Genomic DNA, 19,447 nt, shown 5'->3' with positions numbered 1-19,447 from the left:
CCTGTTCAGCATGGCCAAGTTAGGCCAAATGGCAAGTTTGTGCGCTGTGTGACTATGATTCTAGACTCTGTAAAAACTAATGGGCCTGTCCCACTTACGCGATTATTCAGGCGGCTGCCAGCGACTGTCAAGTTGCCGGCAGTCGTCTGAAAAACCGGCAACTGGAACAGCAAATGTCAGAGTGGAACACACACACACACACACATCGCTTCCTTCACAAACCCGTTATGCAGGTAGGGGACAGGGCAAGCGGGGGGAGCGCTGTCTGAGTGAAATTCACATGGTGCAAAGCCAAGGTAATACAGACACACATTGCGATGAACAGGAAGGTTGGCGCTGTAATTATGACGGTGAAAGCACAGTGTATGGTACTTTTAAAAGAGGGGGGAAGAGAGGGGGGGGGGGTGGGGGGGAGAGGTGGGAGATGGGGGCTAAGGGGTGAGAAGGAGTGGAGAAAACTTTTAATAAGCCAGAGATACAAGGCTATGAAGCTAGGCGGACATTTAACATTACCGGTCGGTTATCCTTGGTTCTGAAAGCTACGGCTTACATATTTTTCCACAATGAGCTGGTGAAATTCACCGGTCAACATCGGCTACAACCTACGAGAACCGACGAAAGCCTTCGACCTGCTGGCATCACACTAGGACCTCCTGAGAACGGCACGAGAATTCTCGCAACTCTCAATTGCGGCTTCATTCTAGTCGCCGCTAATTTTTCAATATGTTGAAAAATTTGTGGCGTCCAAATGAGGCGACTAGTTCCCAGAATGCGGGACCTCCTCACAAACCATGAAGGCGACTCCCCAGCAACCACCCGCGAACATGTGGCGACCATGTGGCGACTGCATAGTCTCCTGTAGTCGCCTAAAAAGTCACCTAAGTGGGACAGGCCCATAAGTTTCCAAAATATTCAAATTATATTTCCTTAACTCCTGATCCTGCCATTCAAGATGGCCCTTAACTCCAAGAAGACCAAGGAGCTCATTGTAGACTTCAGGAAGTCCAGAGGCGGCACGCACACCCCCATCCACATTAACGGGACGGAGGTGGAACGTGTTTCTAGCTTCAGGTTCCCGGGAGTCAACATCTCCGATGACCTCTCTTGGACCCACAATACCTCTACTCTGATCAAGAAGGCTCATCAGTGTCTCTTCTTCCTGAGGAGACTGAAGAAGGTCCATCTGTCTCCTCAGATCCTGGTGAACTTCTACCGCTGCACCATCGAGAGCATCCTTACCAACTGCATCACAGTATGGTATGGCAACTGCTCTGTCTCTGACCGGAAGGCATTGCAGAGGGTGGTGAAAATTGCCCAACGCATCACCGGTTCCTCGCTCCCCTCCATTGAGTCTGTCCAAAGCAAGCGCTGTCTGCGGAGGGCGCTCAGCATCGCCAAGGACTGCTCTCACCCCAACCATGGACTGTTTACCCTCCTACCATCCGGGAGGCGCTACAGGTCTCTCCGTTGCCGAACCAGCAGGTCGAGGAACAGCTTCTTTCCGGCGGCTGTCACTCTACTAAACAACGTACCTCGGTGACTGCCAATCCCCCCCCCCCCCCCCCCGGTCACTTATTATTTATTTTTTATTCAAATCGTTTGCTATGTCACTCTTCAAGGGAGATGCTAAATGCATTTCGTTGTCTCTGTACTGTACACTGACAATGACAATTAAAATTGAATCTGAATCTGAATCTGAAGATCACTTTTAAATTGTAATAATTGATTTGCTTCTCCTTATTTTAATTAAAAAATTAATCACTTCATAATTTTCTTGCCGCTGAGAATGTTCTCCCGTTCCGACGTCGGAGTTCCATCATCCGGCAAACGGGCCTGAACATCGGGCCGCCCGTAGCGGTCACAGCGAGGGGTTCGTGGAGCCCACCAACCACAGGTGAACAACAGAGGAGGATGACTGAACTTTGGTGCCTTCCCTCACAATGGAAAACTTTGATTCCGCTGTGTGGGGATGTCTATGTTGAAGACTATTGTGTTCTGGGTTCTTTTTTATTCGTATGGCTGTATGGTGACCACAATTTTCACTGTACCAATTGGTACATGTGACAATAAATGTCTCTTGTCTTGTCTTGTCTTGAACTGAGACATTTAGAGACACTGAAGCTGGTGGATATAAAGGCCTTCATTCATTACAACATAAGATATTCTCTTGGAAATACTTTCAGTTGAAAGTCTCCAAACTCAAAGTACATTCAGTTTTTATACAATTTCAATAGTTACAATGACATTGTTTATTTCAAGATTTTAAGTCTGACAAATGCTTCTTTTGAATTACATCTTTGCAACACGTACATGTTGTATCTACAACACTATAACCGAGAAGACATATCTGTATGTGCAAACATCTTTGGTGGGATAAACTAATTCAAATGAATTCTAAACTCAGAACTCAAGACACTCAAAATGTGTGTTGTGAAGGCACACAAATATCTCAATTATTGATAGAAAACACAAATAAACCTACTAGGTGCCGAATGGCAAAGTAAGTCTTTGAGTTGGAAGACTGGGCCATGTTCAAAAATGCGTAAGTGGACTTGAACAAACATGCCAGAATCATCACTGACTTCATAACAAAATGGGTGGACGAGTGTGTACCTACAAACACATTCCAAATCTACCCTCACCAGAAGACCTGGATGAAGCAGGAGACATGGAATCTGATGGTTATGGTTATGTAACATGGAATCTGTGATGGTTAAGAAAAGTATTTTCAAGAGCGATTCATTTAAAAAATGGTAGGTGCCAGCCTGCAAAACATACCTTCAAGGTCGGCAGAGAAACGGCAGGTGAAGGAGCGAGTGCGGGGGTTGGCTGCAGAAGTTAAAGCCTTGGTGAGTTTTTCAAGAGTGGGTCATTTTAAAAGCAGTTACCAAAATTGTAAATTAGCTAATTAGTAAAATTAGTTAATTGAACAGCAAATAAAAGTAGAGCTTGCTCTCGGGGAAGCGGACTTGTTGAGGTGAAGTGCCTTGGTGAGCAAAGTGCGAGTCTTTGGCTCAAGAGTCTTCGGCGAGGAGGCTAAACTTATTCTGTGCTGTGTTTAATTTAACTATTTAAGCGTAATGGCAGGGACGCTGGTGCAGTGCGTTTGCAGCAGGATGTGGGAAGTCAGGGGCACCGATGGCGTCACTGACCACTACACCTGCGGGAACTGTGTCCAGATGCAGTTCCTCCATGACTGAGTTAGGGAACTGGACCAGCAGCTGGATGACCTGCGGTCCATCCAGGCCGATGAAAGCTTCCTGGACAGGACCTACAGTCAGAACATCACTCCAAGAGTGCACGAGGTGCGACGAGTAGGGACAGAAAGAGGATGAAGTGCCTGCAGGAGACCTTGGTGGAAGTTCCTCTTGCAAACAGGTATGTCCTCTAGGGAGTTGTCGGGGCAGCCGACGCTTTCAGTCCGAGCAGACAGGTCAGTGGCTCCAATCCTGACTTCGGTCAGACCCATTGTGGTGGGTGACTCCATTGTCTGAGGTTCGGACAGGAGATTCTGTGGCGGCAGGCAAGACTCGAGGATGGCGTGTGGCCTCTCTGGTGCCAAGGTCCAAGATGTCTCGGACCAACTTCAGAACATCCTCGAGAGAGAGAGAGAAGGTGAGCAGCCAGAAGTGGTTGTCCATGAAGGCACAAACGATGTCGGGAAGAAAAGGAAGGAGGTTCTGCAATGTGAAATTTCAAAATTTCTTTGTTTAGAAATTTAGGAAGATGGCTGATAATCAGGACTTCTAGGGTGGTTATCTCCGGATTGCTTCCAGTACCTTGTGCTGGTGAGGACAGGAACGGGGAGATAGGGGACCTGAATGTGTGGCTGAGGGGCTGGTGCAGGGATTTAGATTTATAGAACACTGGGATCTCTTCTGGGTTAGGGGTGACTTGTACAAAAGGGACGGGTTACAACTTAAATGGAGGGGGACCAACATTCTGGCAGACATGTTTGCTAGTGCTACATGGGTGAGTTTAAACTAACTAGTGGGGAGGGAAGGTTTGGCAAATTGGGAGTACAAGGATGAAGTTAGAGGGGACGAAAGTACAGGAAACGTTACGAAAGACACCCAAATTAATGGGACGGAAAGTTCAAGAAGGGATAAGAGGTTAAGGTCAGGTGAAATAGGAACCGGTGTGAGATGGGGGGTGGGTACAGAATTAAAAGTGTTATATATAAATGCGTGAAGTATAAGAAATAAAGTAGATGAGCTTGAGGCTCAGTTAGAAATTGGCAAGTATGATGTTGTGGGAATTAGAGACATGGCTACAAGAAGAAGAGCTGGGAACTGAATATTCAGCGTTATACGTCCTATCGAAAAGACAGACAGTTGGGCAGAGGGGGTGAGTAGCTCTGTTGGTAAGGAATGAAATTCAGTCCCCGGCGAGGGGTGACATAGAATCATAGAAACATAGAAACATAGAAAATAGGTGCAGGAGTAGGCCATTTGGCCCTTCGAGCCTGCGCCGCCATTCAATATGATCATGGCTGATCATCCAACCCAGTATCCTGTTCCTGCCTTCTCTCCATACCCCCTGATCCCTTTAGCCACAATGGCCACATCTAACTCCCTCTTAAATATAGCCAATAAACTGGCCTCAACTACTTTCTGCGGCAGAGAATTCCAGAGATTCACCACTCTCTGTGTGAAAAAAGTTTTCCTTATCTCGGTCCTAAAAGATTTCCCCCTTATCCTTAAACTATGACCCCTTGTTCTGGATCAGAAGATGTAGAGTCGTTGTGGACAGAACTGAGATATTTTAAGGGTAAAAATACCCTAATGGGAGTTATCTACAGGCCCCCAAACAGTAGCCTGGAGATAGGGTGTAAGTTGCATTAGAAGTTAAAATTAGCATGTAACAAAAGTAATGCTACGGTGGTTATGGGAGATTTCAATATGCAGGTACACTGGGAAAATCAGGTTGGTAGTGAACCCCAAGAAAGGGAGTTTGTAGAATGCCTCCGAGATGGATTCTTAGAGCAGCTTGTACTGGAGCCTACCAGGGAGAAGGCAATTCTGGATTTAGTGTTGTGTAATTAACTGGATTTGATAAGGGAACAAGGTATAGGAACCATTTGGACGTAGTGACCATAATATAAGTTTTAATCTGCAATTTGAGAGGGAGAAGGTAAAATTGGAATTGTCAGATTTGCAGTTGAACAAAGGGGACTATGGAGGCATGGAAGGGAGCTGGCCACAGTTGACTGGAAAGGAACCCTAGCAGGGATGGCAGTGGAACAGCAATGGCAGGTATTTCTGTGAATAATCCAGAAGATGGAGGGTCATTTAATTCCAAAGAGGAAGAAAGATTCTAAGGGGAGAAAGAGGCAACCGTGGCTGACAAGGGAAGTCAAGGACAGTATAAAAATAAAAGAGAAGACACATAACATAGCAAAGATGAGTGGGATGTCAGAGGATTGGGTAACTTTTAAAGATCAACAGAAGGTAACTAAAAAAGCAATATGGGGAGAAAAGATGAAGAATATAAAGGAGGGTGGCAGCTTCGTCCGCCCCGGGCCGTGGAGTTTGAACCGGCCCGTTCGCGGAACTCGGATTCGGCCGCGGGACTTACCATCTGGCGGAGAGCTCAACATCGAAAGCCTAGATCGCCTTAATGCAGAGGGAGAACAAGGTGGGAAGAGATAAGGACTTTAAGACTTTTGCCTTCCATCACAGTGAGGAGATGCCTAGTAGACTCACTGTGGTGGATGTTAAACTGTGTTCATTGTGTGTTCTGTTATTTTATTCTCTATCATAACCGCAAGGTACATAATTCCGTTCAAACTAAAAGTTTGAATGACAATAAAGGATACTTTACTTTTTACTTTACTTAGGTAAGCTAGCCAAGAATATAAAGGAGGATGGAAAAGGCTTTCTTAGGTATGTGAAGAGGTAAAAATCAGTTAGGACCAAAGTTGGACCCTTGATGACAGAAACAAGTGAATTTATTATGGGGAACAAGGAAATGGCAAACGAGTTGAACAGGTACTTTGGTTCTGTCTTCGCTAAGGAAGACGCAAACAATCTCCCAGATGTACTAGGGCACCGGAGGAACTGAAGGTAATTCTCATTAGTTAGGAAATGGTGTTTGGTGAACTGATGGGACTAAAGAATGATAAATCCCCAAGGCCTGATGGTCTGCATCCCAGGGTATTCAAGAAGGTGGGTCTAGAAACCGTGATCATTTTACAATGATCTATAGATTCTGGATCAGTTCCTGCGGAATGATATCCCACTTTTTAATAAAGGAGGGAGAGAGAAAACAGGGAATTATAGACCAGTTAGCCTGACATCAATGGGGAAGATGCTGGAGTCGATTATTAAAGATGTAATAGCGGCTCATCTGGATAGCAGTAACAGGATCGGTCCATCAGCATGGATTTATGAAGGGGACTGTAAAGGTTTTGAAAGTAATTCCACTAGAACCAGACCCAAAACTGATAATACTGGGAATATCAGAGGCATGTGTCAAACTAACGGTATTTCAAAAAAAAAAATCTTCATTACGGTCTAATATCAGCAAAAAAACATAAAGTATAATTTTGGAAAAAGACAATAATCCCCTCAGTGATGATGTGGATTACGGAAATGACAGAGACACTGCATCTAGAAAAAATTAGGTTTGTCTTGACTGACAAACCAGATCGATTCTTAAAAATATGGTCTCTCTTTTATTGAATTTCTTGAACAATACAATGGTTGAACACAAACTCAAAACTGATTGTAAAGCTGGGTGAGCATGCTCAGGGGTGGGTCGACGGATATATCTCCTTTTCTTTTTCTTTCTTCTCATCTTTCTCTTTCCTTCCTTCTTTCTTTTTTCTTATTTCAATTTAATATTCTGTTTGTGAAATGTTAAAAGTGAAGCTGTGCTAGAGTTGTAGAACTGTTGTCATTCTTTTTTGTATAATTGCTTCCAATAAAATTATAATTTAAAAAAAAAGAAAGTAACTTTCGCAAATTTGCAGATGACACAACGCTGGGTGGCAGTGTGAACTGTAAAGAGGATGCAATGAGGATGCTGGATGACTTGGGTGAGTGGGCAGTTGCATGGCAGATGCAGTATAATGTGGATAAATGTGAGGTTATCGACTTTGGTGGCAAGAACAGGAGAGATTATTATTTGAATGGTGTCAGGTTAGGAAAAAGGGAAGCACAACGAGACCTGGGTGTCCTTGTACATCTGCCACTGAAAGTAAACATGTAGGTGCAGCAAGGCAGTGAAGAAAGCTAATGGCATGCAGGTACAGCAGGCAGGCAACCGAGACGCTGTGTATGCCCTCAATGCGCCTGCAGGCATTGCAAGATTTTTCAAGCGACCACGTTTGGTCGCGCTAGACGCATGCAATCGCATGCTGGTGGGGACAGGTCCTTAACTTGCCTCTCACACACAGGCACACACAAACACACATTGATATATATATATATATATAAGTTAAATTTAATTTTGTGCACAGTGTGTGTTAAAGCAATACAAGGGAAGCTGCACAACACAATGCAAGGGAAACTACGCAAAGGTGGCGGCTGGGGAGGAAAGATGGGAGGGAAATGGGGGAACAGGGGAAAACATTTACAATAAAATTAACTAAAATATGTGAGCGATAGATGCGCTAAATCAAACACTTCCCGACAACACTGATTACACTGATGATAGAGCGGATTACACAGCGGGAGGCATATCGGACAAATGGCGCCGTGATGTTCCGTCACGTACTACACGTCAGCCCATTGGATTTTGGAGGAGTGGCCTATCTTGCTTCTCTAGTATCTTTGGTAGGAATAAACTACAACAATGCTGGTCAATACACAAGGACACAAAGTGCTGGAGAAACTCAGCTCAGGCAGCATCTTTGGAGAAGATAGACAGGTGACATTTTGGGTCTGAAGGATCTCAACCCAAGACATCACTTATTCGTGTTCTCCAGAGATGCTGCCTAAACTGCTGAGTTACTCTGGCACTGTGTTTATTTGTATTGGTTTCATGGTACAGATTTATGCTCACATGGATATTGAACATAGAGGAAATTTGTGACAAATTTACTAGTCAATAACTTGAAACTGATCCGGTCAATCTTTTACAAAATGTAATTTGACTTTAATAAACATGCTCAACAGTATTTACCAATGGGTGTTTCTGTCGGCTGTTATAACTTTTTCCCATAAGTAAGCTGCTACTTGCTGGCGTAAATCCTTTAAGGTTATCCCATCTACAACAAATTTGCATCATTAGGTCCCCAGTTTGGACTATAACAGTATTTGATCAAAATGACATGTCAAACATAGATGCGCCAAATTAAAAGCATTAAATTACTATGTACAGTGCAGATTGTTAAGTACTCAAAGGTTCTTGAGTGCAAACATAATGTACCAAACAGAACAAATGTACTTTAATTTATAATTAGCCAGAACTGATTTACACCTTCACTGTCATGTGGGGCGGCTTTCATGTTAGGAGCAATCAAATAATGGAAGTTTCACAAACTACTAGTCAAAAATATGATACACAAATATACATTCATAAACAATTTGCACGAAATGGTCACCTGTATTGAGGTTTGCAGTTGTTAATTGTTCAGTTTAATTCTGTGTTGCTAACATTTAAGATTACTTTACTGGTTTTAAATATTTACTCGCCCACAGCCCATTTCACAGAGGAAGGTTTTAAGCAGCTGGCTACAACTTCACACAACAGAAGACAGGCTAATGGTTAATAGGAAATGTTCTCCCACTACATATTGTTTAAGAAGGAATTGCAGATGCTGGAAAATCAAAGGTAGACAAAAATGCTGGAGAAACTCAGTGGGTGAGGCAGCATCCATGAATGCTGTATAGACGCTGTATATCTAAGAATGCTGCCTCACCCGCTGAGTTTCTCCACCATTTTTGACTACCTCCCACTACATATTAATCAGTTGTTCATTTAAGCAGACAACGTAAATTACAATTTTAACCAATTTTATTGTAAAAGATGCATTAGAAGGTCAGCATTCACTCAAATTAAGGCTTTATGAAAGCTATTAGGATTGCAATTTGAACAGGTGTTGCCTGCACACTATTAAGACTAATCCCATCTTGACAGGTACGTAGTACTTTTCTGAACATAAATCATTGTTTAGGGAAAAGATGAGAAAGCGGTGTATAATTCTTGCCAAAATCACTAGTGCAATTTCAGGGAGTTGGAAAACATGTCTTTAACATCGCACCTAGTTCTGCACTGAAAAATATTGTAAGATACAACTGATATTTAGCAAAGCAACTATGTGATGGGACAACAAAAAGTTTTTCATCTATCTTCTATCTATATCTATATATTCTATCTATATTAATAAAAGTCTGATCTTGACTTCCTGTTGTTCTGTATATTGATTTTAGAAGAAACGCTGCCACTTATGGCTGTGATTTTTGGCCATCTTACTCAGAGTCCCCCTCCACTGCATAGGACAAAATAATTTTTCCCATCGACGAAAAATAAAAGTTATTAGTGTTTAAAAAATGTTGAGTTTCTCTCTCCTGAAGGCCACGCCCCTTCCGGAGGGGCTATAAAACCCAGAAGTGTTGAGTGCCTCAGTCAGTCTCTGCAAGATGGGGGAGCGAGAGGGTCACGTCTCTCAGTCTGAGCAGTGAATAACACTGAACACACTAAACTGTGAGTGGTTTTGCTGACCTGTCAGTGCCCTTAATGTGGTTTGAAAATATAGTTTGGAAATGCTAAAGCTGTGTTGCCTTTGGTTTGGAAATGCTAAAGTTGTGTTGCCTTTGGTTTGGAAATGCTAATGCTGTGTTGCCTTTGGTTTGGAAATGCTAAAGCTGTGTTACCTTTGGTTTGGAAATGCTAAAGCTGGGTTGCCTTTGTTTGGAAATGCTAAAGCTGTGTTGCCTAATTAAAGTTGCCTTGCCTAATTAAAGTTGCCTTGCCGATATAATAAAAAGTCTAATCTTGACCACTTCCTGTTTGCGCTTTATATTTATTTTAGAAGAAAACGCTACCACGTACGGCTGTGATATTTGGCCATCTTACTCAGTCCCACTCCGCTCATCAGGTGCTGAGGATTTTTCCCATCGATGACAAATAAAAGAGTTATTAGTGTTTAAAAAATGTTGAGATTCTCCCTCCTGTCAATCACGCCATGAAGGCCACATCCCTTCTGGTGGGAGGGGGGAGGGACTGTAAAACCTAGAAGTGTGGGCGTGGCTCAGTCTCTGCAAGATGGAGGAGGGTTAGGTCTTGACTAGGTCTTTAGTGGCCTCACACCCTGCTTGAAGTGGTAAGAAACTGCACTTTAGGCTGTGGGCATTAGGCAACTTTAATTAAGCAACACAGCTTTAGCATTTCCAAACAAAAGCAACTGTGTCTAGAAATCCATTTTCGTGACCTACATCTCGGAACTACATGAAATTTTCCACAGATTTAGATGAACGGAGGGGGACTCTGAGTAAGATGGCCAAAAATCACAGCTGTATGTGGTGGCGTTTTCTTCTAAAATAAATATAAAGCGCAAACAGGAAGTGGTCAAGATTTGACTTTTTATTATATAGGCAAGGCAACTTTAGTTAGGCAAGGCCACTTTAATTAGGCAACACAGCTTTAGCATTTCCAAACAAAGGCAACTGTGTCTAGAATCCATTTTCGTGACCCACATCTCGGAATTAAATGAAATTTTCCACAAATTTAGATGAAATATAATTGAGAAGGAAGTCATAACTCGTCAGTGCCAAAAGCTACACATTAATTAATTAAACTAATTAGAAAATGAAATCGGGAAAGTAAGCCCCATCTAGTGGCCAATACCCATATTACACCATGGGGGAGCCTATTTCCGCGTTGGTCCATTTAAACTATATATTATTATAGTCATATTTACAAGATATATATATATATATATATATATATATCTTGTAAATATGACTGTAATCAAATATAATTAAGTATAATTATATTGTTTAACAATAATATAATTAATATAATTGTGTGTGTGTGTTTTGAATGAGACTGCTGCAGAGGTCTGGCTCCTGAACCAGCCTAATTAATGGGTGAGGGCAGTTCACGTGGCCCTTTACTGAACCCCACTGACTGCCAGTGTGCAGAGTGGGGGTCACCGCCCTAGTGGGACATGCTGGGGGACGGACCTGCAAGGCATCTTCCAATCGCTTTAATAGGACAATGAATGAGACTGCCGCAGAGGTCCCAGGTTTTAAGGGCTGATGAATCTGCCTAATTAAAGGGTCAGGACAGATTCCACGGGTTCCCCCGTTTACTGCACCCCACTGACTGCCATAGTGGGGGTCACGGCGATAGTGGGACTGGGGCAGTGCCAGGTTGGGGGACAGACCTGTAAGAGTAAAGTCTGCGTACGGGTGGATGTGTGTGTGTGTGTGTGGATGCGTAGATGTATGTGTCCATGTATGGGTGTGTGCATGCATGGAAGTGAGCGCACGGATGGATGTATGTGTGGATGTGTGTATGTATGTACGTGTGGATGGGTGGGTGGACTGTCGCACTGTCATTCACCTGCATGCCATTATCATAAGTAATTCACCCATTGTTTAAATAATTTGACCAAATAAAGTGAAACGATCAACATTAAAATAAAACTTTATATAATCATTTATTTCCCCAATTTGTTTGTTTACATTACATCTGATCATCATCTGAATATTCTCCATCAGATTCCAAGTCTTTTGCAGTAATAGAGTTTCTGCAGTCAACACACTTACATAAATCTGTACGTGGCACATCATGCTGTTGACATGAGCATCTTCATTTCCCTGTACTTGATTTCTCACAGTTTGTTTTCTTGCATGAACAGTATGTTAATTCAAGTAAGGTGCTTGTGGCTGGAGGCAGATCACCCCCAGTCAATGTCCAATTCACCATCTACAAATTTCCACCCATGTCCATGTTTGTTGACCATCATTTGTCATGGATCGAAGCAGTCTCTTTGTGGCCGGCTCATCTGCTTCACCATCAGGAACTGCCTTTTTTTATTCATTTTTTAAAATTTTATTTTTATTAGAAGTACAGTAAATTACAATAATACACATCAGATATATCTTATTACATTTGTTGTACCACTTCGTTTTTCGAGCTTTAAAAAAGATAGAAATAAAAGAAGTAAGGAAAGTGAGCAAGAATCGTGAAGGTGCAGGAAAGGTAAAAGCCCCTAGGGAGGAAGTTAGAGAAGAAAGTAAAGAAAGGAAATAAGACCCTAGAAAGAAAAGAAAAAAAAAGAAAAACAATCACTCTATTGTAACACAAAACTCGCAAAAAAGGATATACCAACCGTGTTTTAAAAATATATATATTTTATACCCCCCGTTACCAGATCCTGGTACCATTTATATTTTAAATTACTATTGCACCTTATGCTTGTAATAGTTCCATAAATGCAGACCACGTCTTTTGAATTATAATTGAGAAGGAAGTCATAACTCGTCGGTGCCAAAAGCTACACATTAATTAATTAATTAATTAAACTAATTAGAAAATGAAATCGGGAAAGTAAGCCCCATCTAGTGGCCAATACCCATATTACACCATGGGGAGCCTATTTCAGCGTTGGTCCATTTAAACTATATATTATTATAGTCATATTTACAAGATGAATCACATTTTTAATATTTACTGCCCAATTATAGTACATAAAATTAGGGAGCGTTAGACCACCCATCTCTTTTGGTTTACTAAGGTGTGCTCTTTGTATTCTGTGGGATTTATAATCCCATATAAAATTTGTAATGTCTGAGTCTAGTTTTTTGAAAAACTTTTTTGGAAGATATATTGGAATTGATTGAAATAAATATAAGATTTGTGTTAAAAAGATCATTTTTATAGCATTTATTCGACCTATTAAAGACATCGGGAGCGTTTTCCCAAATTTTATTAGATTATTTAGTTTCTTAAGTAAGGGGCTATAATTGGCGTTAAACATAGCGTGATAGTTTCTAGTGATTTCAATTCCTAAATATTTAAAATTTTCTGTAGCTATTTTAAAGGGGAATGTCAAGAGATGTGTTGAGTCTTTCGGTTTTATCGACATAATTTCACTTTTGTTCCAGTTTATTCTATATCGTGAGAAAGATCCAAAGTCCTCAATTAGATTTAATATGTTTGGTATACTGATTTGGGGTTTTGTGATATACAGTAATACATTGTCTGCATATAAGGATATTTTGTTATTTGAATATTTTGTATAATAACCGTAAATATCCGGGTGTGTTCTAATTTTTTCAGCTAAAGGTTCAATTACCAGAGCGAATAACAGCGGTGATAATGAACATCCTTGTCTATTGCCCCTTGTTAATTGGAATTTCGTAGATAGTATATTATTAGTTAATATTCTAGCCGTGGGTTTGTTATATAATAATTTTATCCATGCAATGAAGTTCTCTCCCATTTGAAATTTTTGCAATAATTTAATCATATAATCCCATTCTACTTGATCAAACGCTTTTTCTGCGTCCAATGAAATGATAGCTAACTCTTGTTCTTGAGGTTTGTGAGAGTGCATTATGTTAAGCAGACGTCTCAGGTTATTAAATGAATGTCTCTTAGGTATAAATCCCGTCTGATCCTCATTTATTAATTTACTAACATATTGACTTAGTCTTCTAGCTAGTGTTTTCGTTAATATTTTTTGGTCCGTATTTAACAAAGCAATAGATCTATATGAGCCTGATTCTTCTATATCTTTATCTTTTTTAAGTATTAATGTGATCGTTGATTCTGCTAGTGTTTCAGGTAAGATTTGTTCTTTAAAAGCGTATGTATACATTTTCTGCAGACATGGTGTAACTATGTCGTAAAAACATTTATAAAATTCATTACTGAATCCGTCTGGTCCTGGTGTTTTTCCATTCTTAAGTGAGTTTATTGTGTCTTCTATTAGCTTAGATGTAATTTGTGCTCCCAGTTCCTCTTGTTCCTTCAGTTCTAGTTTTGGAAGGTTACAGCTGTTCAAAAATTTATTATTGTCTATTAGCGTTTTTGATGTGTATAGATTCTTGTAAAATTGAGCAAATATTTTATTGATATCATTAGATAGTGTTAGTAATTCCCCTCTATCTGATTTAATCTTTAAAATTGCATGATCTTTTTCCCGTTTTTTCAGTTGGCGTGCAAATGTTTATGGGATTTATCCCCAAATTCGAAATGTTCTTGTTTTGTGATTTGGAATAATCTTATAACCTTCTCTGATAATAATGTATTTAGCTTAAATTTCAGTGTTAAAATTTTATTATGTTTATCCATAGTTGGATCTTTAGCATTATCTATATCTAGTTTTCTGATTTGTTCTTCTAATTGTCTTTGTTCATTCTTATTCTTTTTGTTTTGAAAAGCTTGATACGAGATAATGACTCCTCTAATAAATGCTTTGAAGGATTCCTATAATAAAGTGGGCGATATATCTGGTGTATCGTTTGTCTCAAAAAATACGTCCATCTGTTTTTTTAGATATATACTCCCTTGTGGGTCTTTCAAAATTTGCGAGTTAAACCCCAGAACGATTTGTTCGTAGACATTCCTTCTAATTTTAGAACGAAAGTTAGCGGGGAGTGATCTGAAATCGTATTGGTGTGATATTTAGGGTTCATAGTATAAGGGATTAATTTTGTATCCACTAAGAAGTAGTCTATATGTGAGTATGTTTTGTGTACCATTGAATAAGACGAGTATTCCCTTCCAGTCGGATTCGCGATCCTCCAGATGTGTGCTATATTTGTATTTTTTATATATGTATTTAAGATTTCACTAGTTTTAGATTTCATATTACCTCTTTGTTTTTGCATCGATTTATCTAAGTACAGATCTAAAACACAGTTGAAGTCTCCTCCAATTATAACATTTTGGTAGTTAAATTCTGCGATTATATTCAGGATTTTATTAAAAAATTGAGGATTATCAAAATTGGGCGCATATATGTTTACCAAGGTGATTGGCGTAGCATGGATCTCTCCAGTAAGTATAAGATATCTCCCTTCCTTATCTGATATAATGTTCTTTGATTTGAATGGTATTCCTTTGCGAATAATGATTGCGGTGCCTCTGGATTTCGAAGTATATGAGGAGTGAAATGTTTGGCCTATCCAATTCGCCCTCAATCTCATCTGATCTTGATGTTTAAGGTGCGTTTCTTGTAGAAAAGTAATGTCCGTGTTATATGATTTCAACTGAGCTAGTATTTTGCCTCTTTTAATTGGCTCATTTATACCCCTTATATTCCAGCTACACAATGTGATTACTCCCATTTTCTTTTGTTTATCATCTTGCATTTTCTCTGATTTTTATACCCTTATTTATTACGGTGCATCCATACCTCAGGACTCTGGATATTTGGGGGGCGTTTATATTACTAACTTCCTTGGTAGGTCCTTTTTGCGATTTTCCTTGAAAAAAAAACACATAGTATTGACATGTTGTGATAAATAAAAAATTGAACAAATAAAATAGTAAGATTAAACGAGAACTTACCAGTTTGAAGTTTGATCTGTATTTTATGAGGAGTTACGATGAGGGATTACGTGAAGAAGCCCGCTCAGGGCGCAGGTGCGGCATGCTTCCAAGCAGCGGTGTGGAATCACAGACAGACACGTATTTGAAGTAACATAGTAAAGAACAAAGAGACATCAGTTATCGGTTTGATCCATCTAATGAGGGTGGGAGCGGAGGGCACGTAATCCCTCATCGTAACTCCTCATAAAATACAGATCAAACTTCAAACTGGTAAGTTCTCGTTTAATCTTACTATTTTACTTCGGAGTCACGTGAGTGACTTCGTGAAGATTTCAAAGCTCTGTGATTTCAAACCGTGTAACAGTTTTATACACTCACTACCGAAAGCTCTTGAGGAAGGAAGTGTTATTGTAATCAACCAATGAATCTGTTTTGAAAACAAAACGGTATTTATTAACAATAACAAAAGAAAAATAGCTCCCCCGGGCTTTAAATTAAATATTTGCAGTTTCTAAAATGCTGACTGCAAATATATCAGGTTCCACCAACGGCTTATTATAAAATGTTCGGAATGTGGCTTCCCATGACCATCCTGCTTTGTTGAGGATTAAGTCCACAGGCACATCCATTCTGGCTGCCGATGATGTGGATGCTGCCCTGGTGGAATGAGATTTAAATAGATTAATGTTAATTCCAGCAGCTTCCAAAACCTGTTTCAACCACCTTGAAATGGTTTGACTTGTTACCCTGCCATGTGGTTTCCTGTGGCTGACCCATAAGGCTCTCTCACTTCCTCTGATATTATGGGTTGTGTCTATGTAAATATTTATGTGGGTCACCACACACAATCGTGGCTCTAGTGGGTATGCCCGGAATGCCACTAGCGTGTTGGATGTTCCTGGCCTGGACTGTTTTATCAGACCTTGAATAGTGAATGTGATCTGATCCGATGTAGTGTCCATGTTGTCCAGTCGAAGTTGATGTAAGGACTGGACCCTCTGTGCAGATACTAGTGCCATGAGCATGAGTGTTTTTAAAGTCAACTGCTCTAAACTGAGAGATCTAGCTGGTGGTCTGTCCCGCAGGTATGTGAGTACAATACTGACATCCCAGATTTTTGTATATCTAGGGGTGGGGGGCTTGCTGTTAAATATGCCCCTCATCAGTTTTACCACCAGCGGATGGGCTCCCATGGCCTGATGTCCCGCAGGTTTGAGGTAATTTGAAAGAGCACTACGTGCCGTGTTGATGGCACTGTAGCTCAAATCTTCACGATGATGTAAGTCTGCCAGGAATTCCAGAACATCCGCTACTGTGGCTGTTTTATAAGCAATCCCGGTTTTCTGGCAGTACGTTTCCCATTTCCTGATGCAGGTTAGGTACTGCCTCTTCGTGGATATCCGTAGGGATGCTGACATGGTGGCGATGGTTTGTTCCGATAACCCCAGATCCAGGTAAGGACGGTCTAAAATCTGCAACCCAGGAGATTCATATCTTTGTGGCATGGGTGGCTGATGCCTGATACTGGGTGAGTCAGTAACCCTGGATGACTGGGGAATACCATAGGTGTTTCCACCACCATGTCCTGGAGAATTGGGAACCATGGCTGTGTAGGCCAGTCGGGCACCACCAAAACTCCAGACGCTGAATCCGTCTGGATTTTTCGAAGCACCCGACTAATGAGGCAGAAGGGGGGAAAAGCATAAAAGACAAACTTTCCCCAATCTAACGTAAAAGCGTCTACCGCTGCTGCCTCCGGATCTGGTTCCCACGCGACATAGACAGGTAGTTGGTGATTCAGTCTTGATGCAAATAAATCTATATCTGGCTTCCCATATTGCTTTACAATTTTAGCAAATGTTTTAGGATTTAACATCCATTCGATGTTGTCATTGAATTTCCGTGACCTGGTGTCCGCCACTATGTTTAGCTTACCTGGTAGATAGGTAGCTGAAAGCCAAATATGTCTTTCGACACACCATTGCCAAATCATATTAACCAATTTGTCGCATGATAAAGATTTTATGCCGCCCATATGGTTAACATAAGCCACCACCGTTGTATTATCTATTTCTAATCTAACATGCAAGTGACGCATATCAGACGCATATGCTTTTAAACCATAAAAGGCGCCCAACATCTCCAAAGAGTTAATGCCCAGTGTAGATAGTAATGAAGATTCTGAGTTAGTCCATCTACCACCTGTGCTGGATATGGAGTTAGTTGCTCCCCAGCCTTGAGCACTAGCATCGGTTTGGAGTACTAACGTAGGATTAGTAATAATAATAGGACTATAACCGTGCCAAATATATTGAATCCACCACTGTAGCTCTGCTATTGCTTCAGGGGGTATAGTCATGATCCGATCATAATGACCTTTGTGCCATTTTAATGCTGTTATCTTTGCTCTTTGCAAATTTTGATAGTGCAAAGGTCCAAACTGGATAGCTGGAAATGCTGCTACCATTTTGCCAATTACTGCTGCCACTTTGTCGAATAGTTGGCTTTTTCTTTATTTTTAATTTTTTACATGATTGTGTTAATGCAATCATTTTTTCCCTTGGCATGGTAATCGTCATTTGGACTGAGTTAATTGTGAACCCCAAATAGTCCATAATTGTGGATGGATTTAACTTGGATTTATCTGGATGTAAGACAAAGCCTAGAGTCTCTAGGAGCTGTTTTGTAGCTGATACTGCTGCTACAGCCAATTCCATAGTTTTCCCAACTATGAGGATGTCGTCCAAATATGCCATGACTATATGTTTTTGTTTCCTTAACGTTGCCATGGCTGGCTTCAATATTTTTGTGAATAGTCTTGGAGCTGAAGTAAGCCCATTAGGCAGTGCTTTATATTGCCATAGCTCCCCCATCCAGATAAATTTAAGATATCTGCTATAATCTTTATGTATCGGTACTAGATAGTAAGCATCTTTGAGATCGATGCTGGCCATATAGTATCCTTTGAAAATCAATTGTCTAGCAGTCGCAAATGTTTCCATTTTGAAATGTATATACTTAACAAATACATTCAAGGATGTCAAGTCAATGATGATGCGACATCCACCATCCTTTTTACATCTAGTAAATATGTTGGAAACAAATTCCAAGGGCTCATGAATAGTTTTTCCTATGACCCCTTTGTTTATAAGCCTCACCAGTTCAGCTTGTCCCTCCAGTTGTTGTTTGTTGGAGAGTACAAATGTCCTTTCAGGCATGTGTTGAACTGGCGGTATATTCGAAATAAACTCTATTTTATAACCTTGAATACTATTAAGTATATATTTATCATCTGTGATCCTCCCCCATGCTTCTTTAAATAAGTGTAACCTTCCCCCTGTTAGTAATTCACCCTTATTCACAATATGCGGGTAGGAACCAGATCCACCTACCTCCATGGTTATTGGCGGGGTTGAGGTTTTCTCTTTTTGGATGTTCTCTGTCGACGAGCTGGCGATGTTGGGGGGAGGCGCATTTTCCAGGGGGTCCGCTGCAGGCCCTGACCTAAAAAAGGTTTCTGGGGATAGTGCGGCCCCAAGCTTTGACCAGTCGCATATGGAGGATGCCGACTGGTGGATGCAGCGGTGTGCTGCCGCCTTGGTGTTATGAAGAGCTTCGGTATAGGTGCTGGCGGTGTTGCCCTCATGAGGCTAGAGGTTTTTGAAGCCTCCTCCATTTCTTTGAGTTGCTTATTTAAGTCTTTCCCAAAAAGAAATGAGTCGGTCTCTACAGTGGGAGCTTTGCACAATCCTGCAAATTTAGGATTCAGTGCCGGCCTAATCTTATCTCTCCTGAGATTGTTCAGCTCATATTGCGTCGTGCACATGAGCGCCAAGACATCCTGTTGGTGAGCTGTCATTTCTGTGGTCTCGACTCCCCGTGCGTATGCTGTTATCGCCGCCGTCAGGAGGCGAAGTACGCGCTGGAGTTTGACCTCCTGAGTTCGAATAGGTCCACCCACGTTACCCCATATCTGAGGGTTGAGGCTCTT

The sequence above is a fragment of the Leucoraja erinacea genome, chromosome 1, assembly GCF_028641065.1.
Source record: "Leucoraja erinacea ecotype New England chromosome 1, Leri_hhj_1, whole genome shotgun sequence".
NCBI classification, from domain to species: Eukaryota; Metazoa; Chordata; class Chondrichthyes; order Rajiformes; family Rajidae; genus Leucoraja; species Leucoraja erinaceus.
The sequence above is the reverse complement of the archived record's forward strand: the minus strand, read 5'-3'. Positions refer to the sequence as shown.